General features: G+C 34.5%; 1 protein-coding gene across 2 annotated transcripts in view; it reads left to right on the top strand.

Annotated features, from left to right (window-relative positions):
• The window catches only part of LOC140163051 (uncharacterized), a 396,194-nt gene that overhangs the window by 261,198 nt on the left and 116,569 nt on the right, over nucleotides 1–18,427 (top strand). The window contains exon 5 of one of the 2 annotated variants that reach the window (XM_072186408.1): nucleotides 8,729–8,888. The exons of the other annotated variant lie outside the window; for it this stretch is intronic. The gene's annotated coding sequence lies outside the window, so the exon portion shown is untranslated. The remainder of the gene's footprint in view (nucleotides 1–8,728; nucleotides 8,889–18,427) is intronic. 2 annotated transcript variants of the gene reach the window in all.

The following is an 18,427-nucleotide window of genomic DNA, read 5'->3' as shown; positions in this document are numbered from 1 at the left end:
ATGTCACTTGCCCAGTGTTTTCCACACAAACTAGAAGTAGCAATAGTGACAATAAATATATACAATGATATAACTGAAGGAAAAAAAGATAATGATGCAGACGAAACGAAATCAAAGGCAGCTAAAATGAATAATAGTATAAACAACCACGATAACAATAGCAGCGGCAATTATTATAAGCGTGCCAATTTCAGGGAATTTAGTTTGAAAATATAAATAAAGCAATACAAACAGTAGACTTGGCCTATACTTTTCAAATTCATTTATGATGTTAATCTCTAATTTCTTGATAAAAACGACCTTTTATCGTTTTTATAACCTGAAGTGAGATGAAAGATCAACGAGAAAAAGTGCAGTATTGCTGTCTCAGAGGAATGTTAGGGCCGAGTACAGCCAAATGGTGCTTGACTTGGCAATAAAACAAACTAGGGAATAGAAACGCAAAGAAACCCGGCCTAGATTATGGAACGTCCGTTTATAGTCAAGTACCTTTTAACACATTAAAATCGATCTTGTCATGTCGCTATCGCATACTGGTTGCCTCCGTATTTCAAAGATAATATAATTGAAATCATAACAACTACACTTATTTGAACTCATAAAAGAGTATCATTAAAGCTAGAAATGTTAATATAGAGTTGGTTAAATGACAAAAAATGGCAATATGGAAATTAGTGTATTTGATGAGGATGCTTCGTCTCTTTGCTTATTTCTTTCTTTCTTTCTTTCTTTATTTCTTTCTTTCTTTCTTTCTTTCTTTGTTTTCTTTCTTTCTTTCTTTCTTTCTTTCTTTCTTTCTTTCTTTCTTTCTTTCCTTCCTTCTTTCTTTCTTTCTCACTTTCTTTCTTTCTTTCTTTCTTTCTTTCTTTCGTTCTTTCTTTCTTAATAATTGCCAGTAAATGAGCGGATTACTTACGAACTGCTCACATTCGCTTTATACATGTATAAAGCAGACATGAAGCAACACCACTGTACATACAAAATCTCCTAAAACTCACACATTTTCTGATGTTATGTTCTTACGCTCACATGCTGATGACTGTCTGCTTGAGTGTAATAGAACTCACACAACCTATGGAGATGACGCCTTCTGCAGTTCTGTGTCAGATCTCTGGAACAAATTCCTTGTAAAACTTCGTACTTATATAGCCGCTAAGCTTTAAATCTAAGCTAAAAACCCATTTGCTTCCAAACTAATTGATCTTAAGTTTTGTAAAAGTCGACTAATATCATTGTAAGGCACAGTGTTCATGCTTACATCCTAAGGCGCTATATAAATTCCTTCGATATAAATTCACCGTTTATCCAAAACTTAAATCCACTCCTTAACCATTGAGAGCGTCACTACTAGTGTTATTGTAAATACATATCACATTTCATCTACTCAGTATTTGTGCAGAATTGGGACATTGTTCAGTCACATTCTACATAGAAATCACTATTGTTATATCTGGCTACACGGAAAAGAAACTGACAGCATAAATGGGACAAGATAACTATTCGAAACTTCTTTTTTCACTGACTTAAATTTGGGCCATCTGTTTTATTTTTATCGTATTCAACTTTAAAAAAAGTAGTTTCGGGTATTTTTCTTGTCCCAAGACTATACTCTTTTCATAATTCCTTCTCCTTTTCGTGAATACACCCACCCCTAGGAAACATAGGGGTTTATGTGTTGTACTTGCCATACTACAAAGTGGACTGTAAAGAGCTTGACCAATCATTCCATGTATTCATTCAAATATTAAATACCTAATAAGTTCGAGTTTTCTGAATTTCACCACATAAAGTGCCTCATGCAACATAACATTATATAATTCCAATATGATAATTTTGTAAGGTGGTCAGACGCATGGAAAGTGTACACTGATCACAGGTGTGTCTTGAAAGATTGGCTAACCTGTCATAGTAAGTGAACTTGCATTAAGGAAGAACACCGGACCAACAAAAGCAATGGTTTATTTTAAGATCTTATTAGATTGACCTGATTTGCACGAAATAATGGTGCTTATTGTACAAGAAACCACAAAAGAAAGTGTTGTTTTTATTGGTATTTAAAAAAAAAATATTATTATCATTTGAGGTGAGGGTTTTATGACGTGGCATATTGAAGGAAATTATTAAACATTGATTTAAATTTATGATATTTTCATTTATTTTATATTGCATCTTTGAGTTGAAAGTTTGACACACATATCAAAGTTAGAACGCGATCTGTCTGGCAGCATTGTGAAAGCGGTAAAATATCTGGAATCATGGATTAATACCATATTAGTCTTATTAAGAAGACGTAATCACTTCAATTACCCTTTCTGGCGTCAATATTTCATATTCTCATTTTTTGATGCAGAAGTTGACAGCTTCAATAAATCCTATTTAATAAGTATTATTGAGAGTATGAAACGTATTGTGAAATATAGCAGAACATCTGGAAACATAAAACAGACAGAGAAATAATAATAATGATTGATTTGATTTTAGAGTAGTCACATTGGTGAAAGCATATTATTGCGGATTACATGCAGCATTTCAAAAGATTTGTAACGTCAAAAGCAGGTGGCAACATTTAATGTGTGGTTGATGTATGACTCTGAAAAAACAGGACGATTTACCGGAGGGGCTATTTCAAGATATAAATCATGCTGATGTGTGGACACAGGAAATGCAATAAAAACATTAATATCGGTGTCGAACATGACTGTCTGAACTCTTTCTTGTCGCTTCTTTCAGTTCAACATGTCAACGTTGTTATTGCACAAGCCAGATTTCATATATTGATGATAAATGCTCTTCAATGAATATACTGTTTTCATTATGATAAAACAATTTTTGCCTCTAGACACTTTTTTAAATAAGATATTTTATTGCCAAACTGGATAATTTAACTTAAGATCACAAATATGCCTTTAAAGATTACTACTCGGTATCTATAGACAATATATTAAAAATCATATTACTTAAAACAGCTGTTTATAAGAAGGGACAATAAAGGGACAATGCAAAATCGGGTTATAAGATCTGTGATAAGCGAGGCAGTTTATTATTTATCATGGCCCGGGCATCGATGTATATTGACGCTAGCCAGGTTGTGATATAATTTGCTGATGGGCAGTTTTGATAAATCACTTGCCATAGATTAAGGGGGTACTACACCCCTGGCCAATTTTGTGCCTATTTTTGCATTTTTCTCAAAAATTATAGTGCATTAGTGACAGGTAAGATATGTATATTATAGGGGCAAGGACTACAACTACTGCACTGAAAATTCAGCAACTCAAGACAAGAAGTTATTGATTTATTGATCAAATACTGGTTTTCCCTCATTTTTGACTGTAACTCCACAACTGTTGTCTGTGCTGAAATAAAATTTCCAGTGCAGTAGTTGTAGTCATTGCCCCTATAATATACCTATCTTACTTGTCACCAATGCACTATGATTTTTGAGAAAAATGCAAAAATAGGCAAAAATTGGACAGGGGTGTAGTACCCCCTTAACATAATCTACCTCTGTTATCAAAAGCATATTATGTTGTGTAGACGTTCAGGATCGTTGGTTGGTAAAGGTATCAAACTTGCATTTCCATGTCCATCACTCGTCGTCACCAATGCCAAGGCATTTTGAATATGGCAATGGCTATAAGTTGATATCATAGTTGTATCATATTTTTGAGAGTCATATAATTTTTAGTAAGAATTATTGCCGTCCTTTTCATTTTGCACTCGATTGATATTTTTTTTTCCATTATTTAACTTGTGCAATTCCCAAATCCCCCAGTTAACTGTGTCTTATACACATTTTTCTTTTAAATCCCTTGTGCATCAATGTGTATTTTGTGCGGGTATTCTCTACGGCATATAATATCTGCTTGCTAAAGTCTACATTTATAGCAATGGACAGAAGTTTTTTCTACTCGTTTAAAATTACTCCAACAAAACGCTGTACATCAATTTCTTTTATTTTGCGATGTAGTGAAAATCTTAGGTGAATATGTTTGACGTTATGATCCTTGACTATAGTATATTGACTTCAAAAATATCCTGACCGTGTAATATCTTTATTGTATTACCATTATAGAAGTACATAAGTGAATCTCCTCCACCACCGGCACAATGTTGTCTAGATATGTATAAACGTCTCAGCAAGCAGACCTATGTTTGTCAAGTTACTGCTCTTTCAATATGGCTTAAGTTTTCAAGTGAGAATGTTTTCGCCGGTATTGCGTTTACAGCTTAGATGCCTTCAGGCAGTTGGTGTCTATCTAAATAATATCTGAAATACCAAATATCAAATATCTGGCCCTATATATTCGATCCTTTTAAAAATTGGTGTTTATGAAGTGAAGTAAATTAATCACTATTACGCGCTGTGATCAAGCAAAATCCTTCTAATGTCGGATATTTTCAATTTTCAATTTCATGTAGGATAATAAACAAAATTAGCAAAGTTGCATTTTGTAGAATCCTGAACAACCAGTTCAAAAGATGCGAGCAGTTACAGAGTTAGAAAACGTGCTCAAGTTGGATTTATTCAAAATTAATCAAAAGAACGCAAACGCATCGAATATCAGATTAAATATAGCATTGGGCAAAAAAACAACAACACAGAAAATGCTCAAAAAGCTATGATTATTGTAGCTCTTATGTATTTCAGTTATTGATTAAATCTTCAAGGTTTACGTCTTTTTATTGTTATGTTTATTGAATTGCAATTAAGAAAGTGCAGTGCCTTTATTCTTTTAAGCCGTTATCAATGGATATATTGACCTAGACCTTGAGTATAACGCCCAACACAAAGTAATTACATAAATAATGCCACACATATAGATCAGAGGAGGCTTAAAGGCATTCTTACAATGCACTATGATCGGGAAGTTTGATCAATATAACCTAAGTTTAAAGGCAAAGTCCAAATTACCACACACACAAAATGGTAATTTTAAAATTGCAGCCAATGAACTAATAGTCGAGACTTATCAAATTAAATTTGATTTCTTATTGAAAACATTCATATTGGCCCACTGCATTAATTATATTTTTAAGTCTCAATGTTTTTAATGTTAAATAAAAGGATGAAAACACCAGATATTTGCACACAATCCCAAAGCAAGGTATGGTCAACTGTGCTAAATGTGTTCAAAAGTACCAAGGTCTGAAACCCCATTGGGTTATGGGAATGTATTTAAACATCCTCTGCATATAGATAAAACTATCTGTTATTAATCAAGATCAAAGCAAACTGAATATGAACCAGAATCATACAAAAAAGAAATAACATGCCAAAGCTGCTACTGCTACAGCCGTCGTCAGAGGAATGACCCAATCGAGCGCTCTGAAGTGTGACGTAACAGTCTTGGTTAATACTGCTTTGGTGGCTCTTGAAATTGCTCTATGTTTACTATCGAACTTTCCTACTTCTGTGCGAACTATCGTTATTTCCTGTTCCAATCTGCACATTTCCTGTTTTGTCTCTCCACATTAAATTGGTATTATTTGTTCATCATTGTATCCTCTTGTATCATATCATTTGATTTTATCCTTCATGTGTTTTGTACCTTTGTCTGTTGAATCACATTACCTACTGAGTCCGTTAATGGTTATTCAAGGTCTTACCTCTCCGAATCTGCAGCAATGAACATATTTTATCTTTAAACCTTTTCTTTTTATTTCAAACATGACGTATTATGAAAATTCTCTCTGTAATTATGTCATGTAGTATTCCGAGTTCTAGTATAATATTTGTGTACAAATTTGATTGCGGTGAGTGAGGTTCAACATTTTAACACGGGTATAGGAAAAGATCAGCATAACCCCCAAAAGAATATCGTGTGTTTGTTGGCAACTGCAGCCTCATTCATTTCCTTGAAGGACGTTTCTTCTCTTGCACTCATGATAAATAGTTGGGAGATGATCATATGATTGTATATGGAATCAATGGCAACACACCAAGGTGGTCTTCCTATCGGCTGCTTCATTGGACAAGTAGCTGCATTGCACCTTCTTTCATATCAACATTCAACAAGCCCAAGTTTATCTCGCGGTCATACACCATGGTATTCTCACTACACTGATTGAACATAATCCGCAGAGCATTCGATACTGGCGAGCTAAAGGCGACAGAACAAAGTTAGACGAATGTATTCTCGACATCCATGATATTTCATGAAATGTTGGTAACCTTTTGCTTGCTATAGTTTTTTCTGCATTATTTTTTTTCCTTTTAATGGACAGACTTGTATAGGAGAGAAGGTACATAAGAATTATATAAATCTGACACTTCCGTAGCCTGTATTACGCGAAACGGACGTATCAAGATACTTACAAACGACTATTTTGTTTTAATAATGCTCTCTAAGCAATTGTTGCGTACTGTTCGAGGTGTTACACTTATTTAGGGCCAAACTCGCAAAATTATTACAAAAAACGTTTGCCTTGTAGGTAAATATAGTGCGTTATCTTCAAGTCTACATTACTCCGAACTTCGAATTGATGTGGACTTGACACACCATGTAGATTGTCCCAATCAGTAACGCATTTTGGTGCTCTAGGTATATCATAACCTATAGTTAATTAAACACGTGTATTAATCCGAGTAATAAGTCATTCGAGCTTGGCGTTACCTCTGTGATATATTGCCTTGAGTGATACAGTGTTATTCAAATCATACAAGGACGATTCACTGGCATATTGGGTAATACGTTCTGAGAGTAAAGAGGGACTAAGCAGATATCGGGTCTTGTACACTTGTTAGAAAAAATAACAAGGAAACGAGACAGGAAGGAGAGAAAGAGATTGAGAAAAATTTAACAACAGGAGCTGAAAGAGATGAAATAAGTTAAAATGCGCTAAACGCCCGCAGAACGAGTAAGAGGGAAACCAAGAATATAATAAAAGTAAAAATGACAGAGCAGAAGAAAATAAGAATAATATACAGTGTGTCGTAGACAAAGTACAGAGTGAACCAACTTGAATATAGGTTAAGAGTAGGCATCGCATTACAGAAATAAGAAGCAGCACGTAGTTTATTTCATATCGCATAATTGTACGCAAATGTTATTTGATTTGTTGTGAAGAAATGAACGATTGCATAATGCGCGCGCCAATGTATTTGTCCAAGTCTGATCCTCTGGCCAGTTGTTCATATTCGCTCACCTTAAAATCTGCATATCTCATTAAATGTTGTCCTCGTATCTACTTTATATTCCGACGGTGTTTTGTTATTTATGCTTTCACTGCGAAGATGAACAACATGAATATAACCTTATATCGATTTGCCTTCAGCTTGATACACAGTGGTGGCATTATAAGAAAATGAACAAGAGCTCATGAGATTTGATAAAGTCAAGTTGAGAGTAACGCCATGCTGGATTACGCTATTGTAGATCCGATGACAGTGCGTTGTACGCTGTTGCATCGTCAGCGCAAGGGAAAATCGCCTTTAGACGCCTATGCATACACCGCCCTGCGGAATTGTGTTGCGGAACCTGCCATTGCAAAATCCAACATGACCATACTCTCAACTTGAGACGAGACAAAATATAGCAACACATACACATGTCAATGGCTTTAAGAGCATTATTCGAATCTGCATTTTTTTTTAATTTGAAGTGTTGTTATGGACAACAAGCTCTGCCCTTTGAAACATACATATGAAAGCGAGCCGTGTAAAACATAATAAGATATTTCAAATTGTAATTGAGAGCAGAGAGAAGAGAAGAGAAGAGAAGAGAAGAGAAGAGAAGAGAAGAGAAGAGAAGAGAAGAGAAGAGAAGAGAAGAGAAGAAGAGAAGAGAAGAGAAGAGAAGAGAAGAGAAGAGAAGAGAAGAGAAGAGAAGAGAAGAGAAGAGAAGAGAAGAGAAGAGATGTTCGGCTTTTCTTTCGAACCAACTACGGCGGTTACCGCACCAAAGCTGAACCATGGGGCTTCGTCAGTATATTTTGGTATACCATTTGTAACCCGGGGGTTCATATCTTCTTAATCGTGGGATATGTGAAAAGGGCCCAGAATAGGAATATTGACCCAAGTCTTAGAAGCAGTGTCACCCCGGTGGAGAAATTATTTTAATATATATTCGCCAGCGAAGTGTTACGCGTAATCCGATTATCACTATGTCAACTGCATCACGCTTTTGAGTTCTGCACCACGATCGAAATGATCGCAAAATTAAGTCTACGCATGTACTACCAATACTAAAACATGCGTGATTTAGTTACCAGGGAGTTATGTAACCACTTCGCTGGCAAACGATGTATTTTTTTTTCTTTGATTTCACACAAGTTAGGAGGTCATACTTTCTTGTGCGACGGGATGACCGCTTTGAGACCATATTTGTTTCAATTTTACAAATTTTTCTCAACTTTCCCACCCGCATTGGTTTAGATCCGCCACTGCATTATTTAGACTGTGTGTACAGATCCAACTAACGCATTGCCATTTGTACCACTTCCCAACCCTCTCTCATGATGTTCAACCTGCTACCAATAGTAGTGTTACTAATAATGTTTGACACTTTTTGCTCAAAAGTAGTGCCGTAAATTTCATGGAATCATGAGCAGTATAGACATCTGTCAGTGTTGCTCATTGGCAGTATAAACGACGCACGACAGATTACCACTCTGAAAATTATCTACACAACTCGTCAGTGTAGAATGTACAGTGTTACTTACTCTGAAATGCAGTTGGAATATCTGTTTTAATAACAAGTAGCATATTGTACACATCTCCCCACAGGTTGTTGACGTGATCCAGACGGTGTGATTATTCTGGTATACTTGCTAGCTGGGGTTGTAGTTGAGCTAATTTATAAACACTGGTGGAATTCAACAGTGAGAAGAATTTGTAGCAGCCCTGATTGTACTTTATGGATTGAGGTTATTATCACTAATGTGTGGTAAGTACCGTTTGTTATTATTCTTAAGGGGGTACTACACCCATTGCATTTTTTGCATTTTGTGAAGAAATGAGAAAAAGAAATTGGACAAAGTGGTATGCAAAATGAAGGGGCAAATCTTCTCGTTCAATTGGTGGCATCAGTATCAATGACGGGTACATGTTTCTAATGGTATAAGCCAAAAAGTGGTACATCACTGATGTTTTAAATTCACTTCATTTTGGAAAGCTTACTATCAACGGATTTCGTTAAAATTTTGGATATGTGTTGCTAACACATTAGGGAAATAATGTTGATATGTAAAATGGGAATAAGTGGTCCCTGATTTCTTTTATGACTTCATGAACTTGGTGCTCCACAACTATCAAAAAACGAACCGGTTAAAATGCTTCTATTTTCAATGTCGAGCTATATTTTGTATTTTGAACTTGCGACACTATGTCACTGAAACTAAGCCATAGGTAACAGGTTACCACAACCACACTACAGCAATGTTGAAAAAGATTTTATTTTATTTTTGTCACCTATACCACCATATTAGGTAGTTTTCCGTAAGCTTCATTTTTGTGATTTTGGTAACTATTTTATATTTATTTGCCCAATCCATCTCAACTAGGCAATTTAAATTGTACTCACCAAATACATCCCAAGGTATTTGAGTATATCCACCTCACACATTTCCATTATATATCCAGTAACAGACAAATTATCAAAATTGATGCCTCATTATGACATGTATGATATCACAGACTATCACATGTATTCAAAATTGATGCCTGAATTTGACCTGAACCAATTGACCTATAACCTGACCTTTGATGACCTTATAGCCTTTTTTAATCTCTTTTCCTAACAACACATTATAGAAGATACATACATGGAGTAGTATTAAATTGTCTATGTGGAAGCGATTAGGCCTATTTAATTTATTCAGTGTTATAATCAGTGAGTACATTTATATAGATAGTATAACAAAGGATTTAATGTATTCTATTCATGTATTCTACTTGGACATGTTCAATAGAATAAATTATGGTTTGTTATGAAACACACATCTCAGTTACCAGGACACAGTAAACAAAAAAATATATAGGGCTACAATGATTTTCTAAAATGGTTTAAAACCACTTTGTATGTAGAGATATTTTATAAGTTCAGGACATGAGATGATGAACATATTTATATACTTCATAAATTTGCAACAACAAAAAGAAGATGGGTACTGATGAAAATCAGGGTATTATATCGCCTTAAGTATGTAAATCTTTGGCGGAGTATAGTATATACTGTATGTTAAGAGTTAGCCGGATAGTAATTTGGTTTCTTTATTATAAAGACTTCACAAACGGAGCCGTTATAAACACGCATATAGTTTCAGATCTTTTAAATCATATTTACAATATTTTAACAAAAAAAAAAAAGTTTATTTACGCACATTAAGATGAAGTTAAGGGCGATAACAAGACAGTAGTGTTTTAAAAGAAAATACCCATAATTATTAAAAAGTAGACTGTCCCGCAGTCTCGGTTCCATCCTGGGTAAATAATTAGAGCTAAAACCACCTTCTCCTTCACTCCAAAGATTAAGCACGTGTGGCCGAGTGGATAAGGCGCCCGACTCATAATACATAGGTTGTGAGTTCGAGCCCCGCTCGTGCCAACGTGTTGTGTCCTTGGGCAAGGCACTTTATCATCATTGCCTACTGGGGGTGGGGTTGGGTTGGATTGGATGTTTGTATAGTTGTTTGTTTCAATGTTGCAATATTGGCGCTGATTAAGCTGCTGCCTGCAAATTGCATTGTGTCTGTTTAGTTGTGTTTAATGTACAATTCTAGCAATTTGACCTGCGGGTCACCATTAGAGTTTAAAATAAAATCTTCCTTAAATCTTCCTTTAAAACCAACACATCGCTAAGCCCTAACTAATGGCAACAATGTTATAGTGCTCCTGGAGCACTGTGTGTCGACGAAAACTCAATCAATCTACAGACCAACTTGTTTATTTTTTTATAATAGCTCTCCTTTTTCGATACAGGTAGTAAACTCACTTCCAAATAATTAACAAAGTATTCAAATATGGTAGGCACATAACATGTATGACCCAGTTCTATTGTCATTTTGCACGCGCGTTTGTTAGGCCAACAAAAAAAGAAAGGCTTGTATCAAAGCTCACGAGTGGTTTGAAAACAAATGCGAAAGAAAGAAGGAAAGAAAGAAAGAAGGAAAGAAAGAAAGAAAGAAAGAAAGAAAGAAAAGAAAGAAAGAAAGAAAGAAAGAAAGAAAGAAAGAAAGAAAGAAAGAAAAAGAAAGAAAGAAAGAAGAAAGAAAGAAAGAAAGAAAGAAGAAAGAAAGAAAGAAAGAAAGAAAGAAAGACATATTAATTTCATAAAGTTCTTCTGACATACAAAAACAAATACGCCGTAATTAACAGGGCCAATAATGTCTAACGATTACCATGATTACAATGCAAAGACTTTTGAATGTATGCTGTCTCATTGCCTGTCTCAGTAACACTTAAAAGTGTTACTGACATTGAACAATTTCAGATATGCTGATATTAAGAATTTCATTTAGTATTCATATATTAATTTCACCAACAGTTTCGCAGTTGTTTTCTTTTCATTTTGTGACAACTTAATCGTCATACGTCACCAATTTCAGTCATCATTGCTTTCTTTGCTAATAAATATCATATTCCATTAATTGCCACGGTTGTTTGATGTGATCATTTATTAATATTTCTAACAAAACATTATTATAATGTTCAATCCTAGACCTGAATATACCAACAGCTATCACACTAATAAATTGTATATACACATGCATTTTGTAGCAATTTTTAACATAGATTTTCGTTTCTATATCAAAATATTCATGTTTTCTGCTTTTTTTCTCTTATTGTAATTCTATAAACTATGCATTTATGGGCAAATTGAGGGCGCTATTTACATATATCTTTAATTTAAAGTATCCAAATAATATGAGTTCTACCTTACATTTCATGATATATTTTTTTTTGAAAATTCCCCTGTCATTTGTTAGTCTGTTTACTGATGCTCTACATGTAGTATCAAGTGTTTGCAACTTGTAAAGATACAGACAAGATTTTAGATAAATAGCGCCATCATTGTTCAACTTTAAACTGAATCAGTTTTACATGCCACCAAACAACCGTGTTGCCAATAAAAGTCATTTCTGTTAGAAATAAAGGCACATGTGTCCTTTTTTCTTACAGTTTTATATTACGTAGGTTTGTACCATTTGATGGACCAATTATTGTCGTAAACTCTTGCGTGTCAAAAACGTCGACATAATTTTCACCCATCGATGCGTTCTATTTAAATGCATGCTATTTACCTTTTGCCTAATTATCTTGAAAGAACTAACTTCCCCGTCATATTTTGTGATTGTGGTACCTAACTGTGACATTCACAGGTCAAATATTGCTAACTTTGACAGTAAACTAATATGTGGGCACTTAAGGGCTGGGGTATGAACGTTTGGACAGTATTTATTTTGGGACATTAGAGCACATCAGACATATCGAATTGTATTCTGAATACGAAGAATGTCATTCTGATATCAAATAATTTTGATTTTTTTTTAAATTCGCAATTTAATACACATTTTATGGCAAATCATTAAAAATTTATATTTTTGATATTTAACAGTACTCGAAGTAAACTTTACAAATCTGATGATTTATATTTACAGTGTATGTAGGTGGGATGAAAAGCCGACGATCAATTGAAAATTTTGACCTTTCGTATTGAATATATGGATTTTTTTCCAAAAACACCCAAAAAATTAGGTCTTTTGGGGAAAAAATCCATATCTTCAATATGAAAGGTCAAAATTTTCAATTGACCGTCGGCTTTTCCTCCCAGCTACATACACTTTAAGAATATATCATTAGATTTATATAATTTACTTCGAGGACTGTTATATATCAAAATTTGAAAAATATCAAATTTTTATAATTTGTCATAAAATTTGTATTATATTGTGATTTTCAAAAATGAAAATTATTTGATATCAGAAAGACATGCTTCGTATTCAGAATGCAATTCGATAGGTCTGAGGTGCTCTCATGTCCCACAAAAATACTATCGAAACGCAATAAACGCTCATTCTAGATCCCTTAAAGTATCCTAGGATATCAGAGATATTTAGATCACAATTCCTTCAAAACAATGTAGAGTGGTTAAATGGAGCATATTAAATCTTTAGGAACCACTTAAAGTGTGTCCCAAGCATGAAATTATGACAACGTGTTCTTGACAACTTAGAAGTTATAGATGCTAGATTAAATATCATTTGTATTGCTTCTTCAATTTGATTTACTTTTTTCCTAGACTTCTTATTTCCGCTGTTATCTTACGAATTTTAAGTTTGGGTAGCAAGCTTGCAAAATGTTTCCCGATTGGTCTTCTTTTTTTAAACTGTTACGAGTTTTCAATACTCTTACCCAAAGAAACTCGTGCAAGCTGCAAGTTCCTGATCAGTACAAACCATTATACAAACAAACAAACAAACAAACAAACAAACAAACAAACAAACAAACAAACAAACATACATACATACATACATACAAACAAACAAACAAACAAAAACAAAAATTATTACCCATACCCACAATGCGAACGCTTAAAAGGTATGGGCCCATACAATGATATTGCATTGGACTATACATGTATTGGTGCTCGCCAATATGATCTGGATGATACATTCTGTTATCAGGTCCCGTTTCGTAAATAACTTAAATCGATCTGATGTTTGATTGTATTATATACATGCATAGCTTTAGGCGTAGTGCAAGTTTGTTTTTTCGGGTTTTTTTAACTAAATCAATCCAGTGTCCAAAGAGTCATTTGACAATCATAAACCTGTCAAACTACTTCGATTTATACGTTCTACATCTTTTATCTGTTTCCAAGTATCTTAAGAACCACCGAATGAACACTACACACTTGTTTATAAAAGATAATAATGTGTATTACGTTGTTGCAATTATATGACAGTATTTTTTACCATTATTATGATAATAGTGATAAGTAAAGTGAATATTATATCTGTTCAACTATATAATTTCGGCAACAGTAACATTTAGGTATAATTCTTAGTAAGAATATCGCACACATCATTGGTATTTGTCTAATCTCATATTATACAACTTGGATGGGATTTAAAGAAGATGTTTCAATCATTGATGTAAGAATATACTTCGCTAAAAAATAATTGAATGCACAATAACAACGAGGAAAAGAAAAATACGTATATTGCGTTGCCATCAGCGCTAATGGTCCCTAATGGTTATCCGTACTTTCATGGTATGAACCGGTTGAAAACAACTCACGGGAATGATACTGTTCTCATTTTCTGGTTTCTGCCTAATTTCATGAGTGAGCTCTCAATAAAGTGATTTTATGATTGACTGATCTATTCTGTAATAATCGTGTAACTTGGGGGAATCTTATATCACCGGCCGTGCGATGGTCAATGTGTTCTGCTTGGTATTGTTTATATCAGCTGCCGAGCCAAGCTATTGATCTTGCAGGACTTTGACCAGAGTGGAATGTGTTAAATGTTGATTCACTTGAAGCGATATATTGGATTAGTGATCCTAGTTCTCGCCTCTTATATCAAACCGTCTCTAGTATGCTCCCGGTTGAGCCATATACACAAGTAATCCATGATGCAGTCATGTCTACAGTAGAATTCACCACGACCTTTGCAGGACTTAAACCCCATTAAAAGCTATTAAACCAAGATAACACTCATTGAAAACAGCTCAACTATGTTACATCATATCTTCTCTGGTTAAATCCACACACCCCCCCCCCCCCCCCACACACACATGTTTCTGCTTTACCTGTGTAATGAGCAATGAGCTGGTATTATAGTTTCAGTTGGGTGAACGATTATAAAGCAAACGCAAGGTAACAATTAATGTGTGGCCTTTGTTCACGAAATGAGACAATACTGTACATATTGTTAACATTCTTGAAAATGAGAAACATAATGGCTGTGGGCCGTAACACGGTTTGGAAATAATTTCTTCACATTTGTTGGTGTCATCTGTCGTTTACATATCCTTCCTAAAACACCAAAGTGCAAATATTTCCAAACACCTAAATTAGCTAAAAATTTAGGACATGTTACAAAACTATATTTTCTAGAATTTCAGAAGAGTACTTTAAATATTGGCCGGTTATTTTTCACACAGTGACGTTAACTAGGCAATGTACTATTACCTATAACATACACTAAAACACCAAAGTGCGAATATTTCCAAACATCTAAATTAGCTAAAAATTTAGGACATGTTACAAAACTATTTTTCTAGAATTTTAGAAGAGTACTCGTACTTTTAATATTGGCCGGTTATTTTTCACACAGAGACGTTAACTAGGCAATTACCCATACTTCTAACATACACTATTTGTAGAGGTTACGCGTCAATGGTAAGAGCACTGTGTATTGTGTATTGGAAAACGGACAGTAACTACAGTATGCTTGGCTTACAAAAATAAATCTGTAACATTAGATATGCATATTGTTGCTGTTCCTACAGCAAATTTTGGAATAGGGCATTTGTTTCATAATCAAATCCTTTATATCACTTTGCACAAATGCTTGATTCATACTAATCCGTAAAGAGTTGTTGTAAACTACTGTGTGAATAACAGCTTTTTTTTTACACACGAGAACCAAATCCTAATCTTCTCAAAGGTTGACAACATAGACGCACTGGTGACTATAATCTGGGTGAATCACATGACATTCAAAGAAAAAAACGTCTCTAAAAACATCTTTGCCTGAAAGAAAAATAAAACATTATTTAAATTGCTTTATTTTTGTTAAAATAATTTAATCAATACCTAATGTTTACAGATAGTACCTTGTACATTAGGTTGTTGACTTCGATTGGGTGAGTATTTTTTTTTTGTATTTTGTAAGTACATACAAGGTTATTAACAAACTGAACATCGTATTTCCTCATCAACATGCATCCATTGCTTAAAAGGGAATATTGGAATGTCATCTTTCCCTGGGTTAGATCTGACATCAGACCAGACCATGGCCAGAGAGTAACATGAGTAGGTTTCTTTCACCTTGAAGGCAAGGATAGTCTTGCAAATATGGGCAAACTTTCCCCCAGGCCATCCAATGTGTCATGAATTAGTAGGACTACATTTGGTATATACTGGCCAGTTTATACTCCTATTTCTACATCTGTTATTTTTATGTGTGCCTTTATATAAAGACACAATTACAAATAACCTTTAAATGTGCATGGTTTAGTTGAAATCTGGCAACATTCACTAGCATTTGTGTGTCTGTTGAACTCTTCGATGTTTTACTCTCATATAAAATGTATTTTAGTTTGTTTTGAAGTCCCAGGCATATTTCATGGAGCTCAGATAGGCACAAACTATTTATCGTAAGCAGTTGGATAAATGCATCTTGAAAACACTCTTATGGCTGGCGATTTTCCAAAGCTAAAATATGATGCTTACCAAACACCAGTTTTTAACAGTTTCCGACGTACCAAATCGGTATTTGCTTTAACCAAAAATCACCTTTTCATCAAATAACTTTCAATTTGTAGCCAAGAGTATAATCACGGGTAGTTTCAATATCTTGACACGTAAGATAACAGTGATGTGACGATGCTGGTAGAACTTTTTGAATGACCGTCGTACAATATCAATTAGACTCGTCAGTTCTGGTCTGACGTTCGGCTATAAGCAAAGTCAAGTTTTGATAATTTTTAACACATTTTTATAAAGCGTCTTTCTCAATAAAATCCCATTTCTGTACCTCTGCTACAAACCACCTTAATGCACCAGAGCGTCAAAATGTAGCCCATCTCAGCCGCCCTCACAATAGCAACCCTTTTGGGAAACAACATTTTTAATGTTTATTCATATTCAATTTTGTGAAATTTCCAAGAAACTGTCGCAACTAATATACATCATGATAGATTAATTGCCTCTTATGCATACCATATAATTATTATACAATATGATTTGTACCTTACATTTTCTTGCCCAATTTGTTTTGCTGACAGTATGTCAGTGTTTCACACATCAACTAGACTCATGTGCGTATCTGTATAGTCATCCATCGCTTGCTTCAATTAGCCACCGGGTGTATGTTCTAAATTGTTTTAAAGCTTTCTAGCGATACATACAGATTGTAAGATATAGCTTCAGGCACATAATTAACTCTGTCATTATCGTACTCGTGATGATACTGCGACGAAGGAACTGATTTAACCATTGATGCGCGAGGAGTACGAAATTCAGGTAGCGATATAATTTGAACATACGATATTTTAAAGTCACACCAGAAATCTGCTCAAAACATTAGCACAAACAACCATAGGCTTCTTCTGATCCTTTAGTCTTCTGATATATTGAAGGGGTAGACAATTTATTGTTTACGAAAACGTAAGAGTACATTGTCTATATATGTAATAATCACATATCTGTTAATACCAGTAAAATAAAAACACAATGACATTTGTCATTATTGGTTATGAATGGAAACAAAAGTGTTTAATTCAACATTTAGTATAATCCAAGCTAATCACCGGCAGGTGGTATGATTACGGTAATTGTAGTACATGACGTATAATGCATATGCATAAATAAACCATTTAACCTACAAACACTTATTAATCTGATGATTACTGATACTGATGTTGATGCGGATGCTGAACGCAGCATATTTATTTAATTATCATGCAATCACTAGTCGAACTCTCGTTCGATCGTATATGTGGCCATACACCACGAATAAGCCGTATGGTCGGCGAATTGTATTTGAGTTACAGTGTACAAAGTGCATGAAGGTCGTAGGTACCTCAAGTTGGTGCGACATTTATCTCATTTTGATAGCGCCAGACAAACACATTTTAAACCAATCAATAATCATATTGATGAAGAGGATAATAAGCTTCTACCTTAGATGGCTATAGCACTTTTAATAGCTCTGGTCTTTGTTTACTTTGGCTAAATCCTGTTCAAGTGGTAGGTTACAAAGGATTGTATTTTGTCTAGGTATGTATAATCAACAATTAGCCATGAGAACACATTCCTGAACCCCGTTAACTTGGGGATAATTTGAAATGACTACCACGTGTGGAAAAAGAGACACATGTAGAACCGAAAAAGGTACCATTTTGTTGAAGGTGCAGAGTTTAACAAACAATATAACCCCGCTTCTGAATAGCGTTTGAAGTCAAGTGATAAACCATTTTAAAGCTTATGATATATATACGGCTCATTCGTGGTGTACGGTCACATACATGCCTATGCCATCATCCGCGTGTTGCATCTATATTCGCCTCTAAACAAATGATATTGATACATGATCTAGCCATTCATTCAAAACAATTTGCCGTTTCAATGGCACTAATGTGTTAGGGATCAAGAAACAACGCAAATAATAAGCTAACGTCAGCTCAGACACAATCAATCATTGGTGAAATTATTTACACTTCAGTCAGCTCCATCAGCAAGTTTGATAAAAA

This window comes from Amphiura filiformis, chromosome 10 (genome assembly GCF_039555335.1).
Source record: "Amphiura filiformis chromosome 10, Afil_fr2py, whole genome shotgun sequence".
NCBI classification, from domain to species: Eukaryota; Metazoa; Echinodermata; class Ophiuroidea; order Amphilepidida; family Amphiuridae; genus Amphiura; species Amphiura filiformis.
This window is presented reverse-complemented; position numbering and strand designations above follow the sequence as displayed.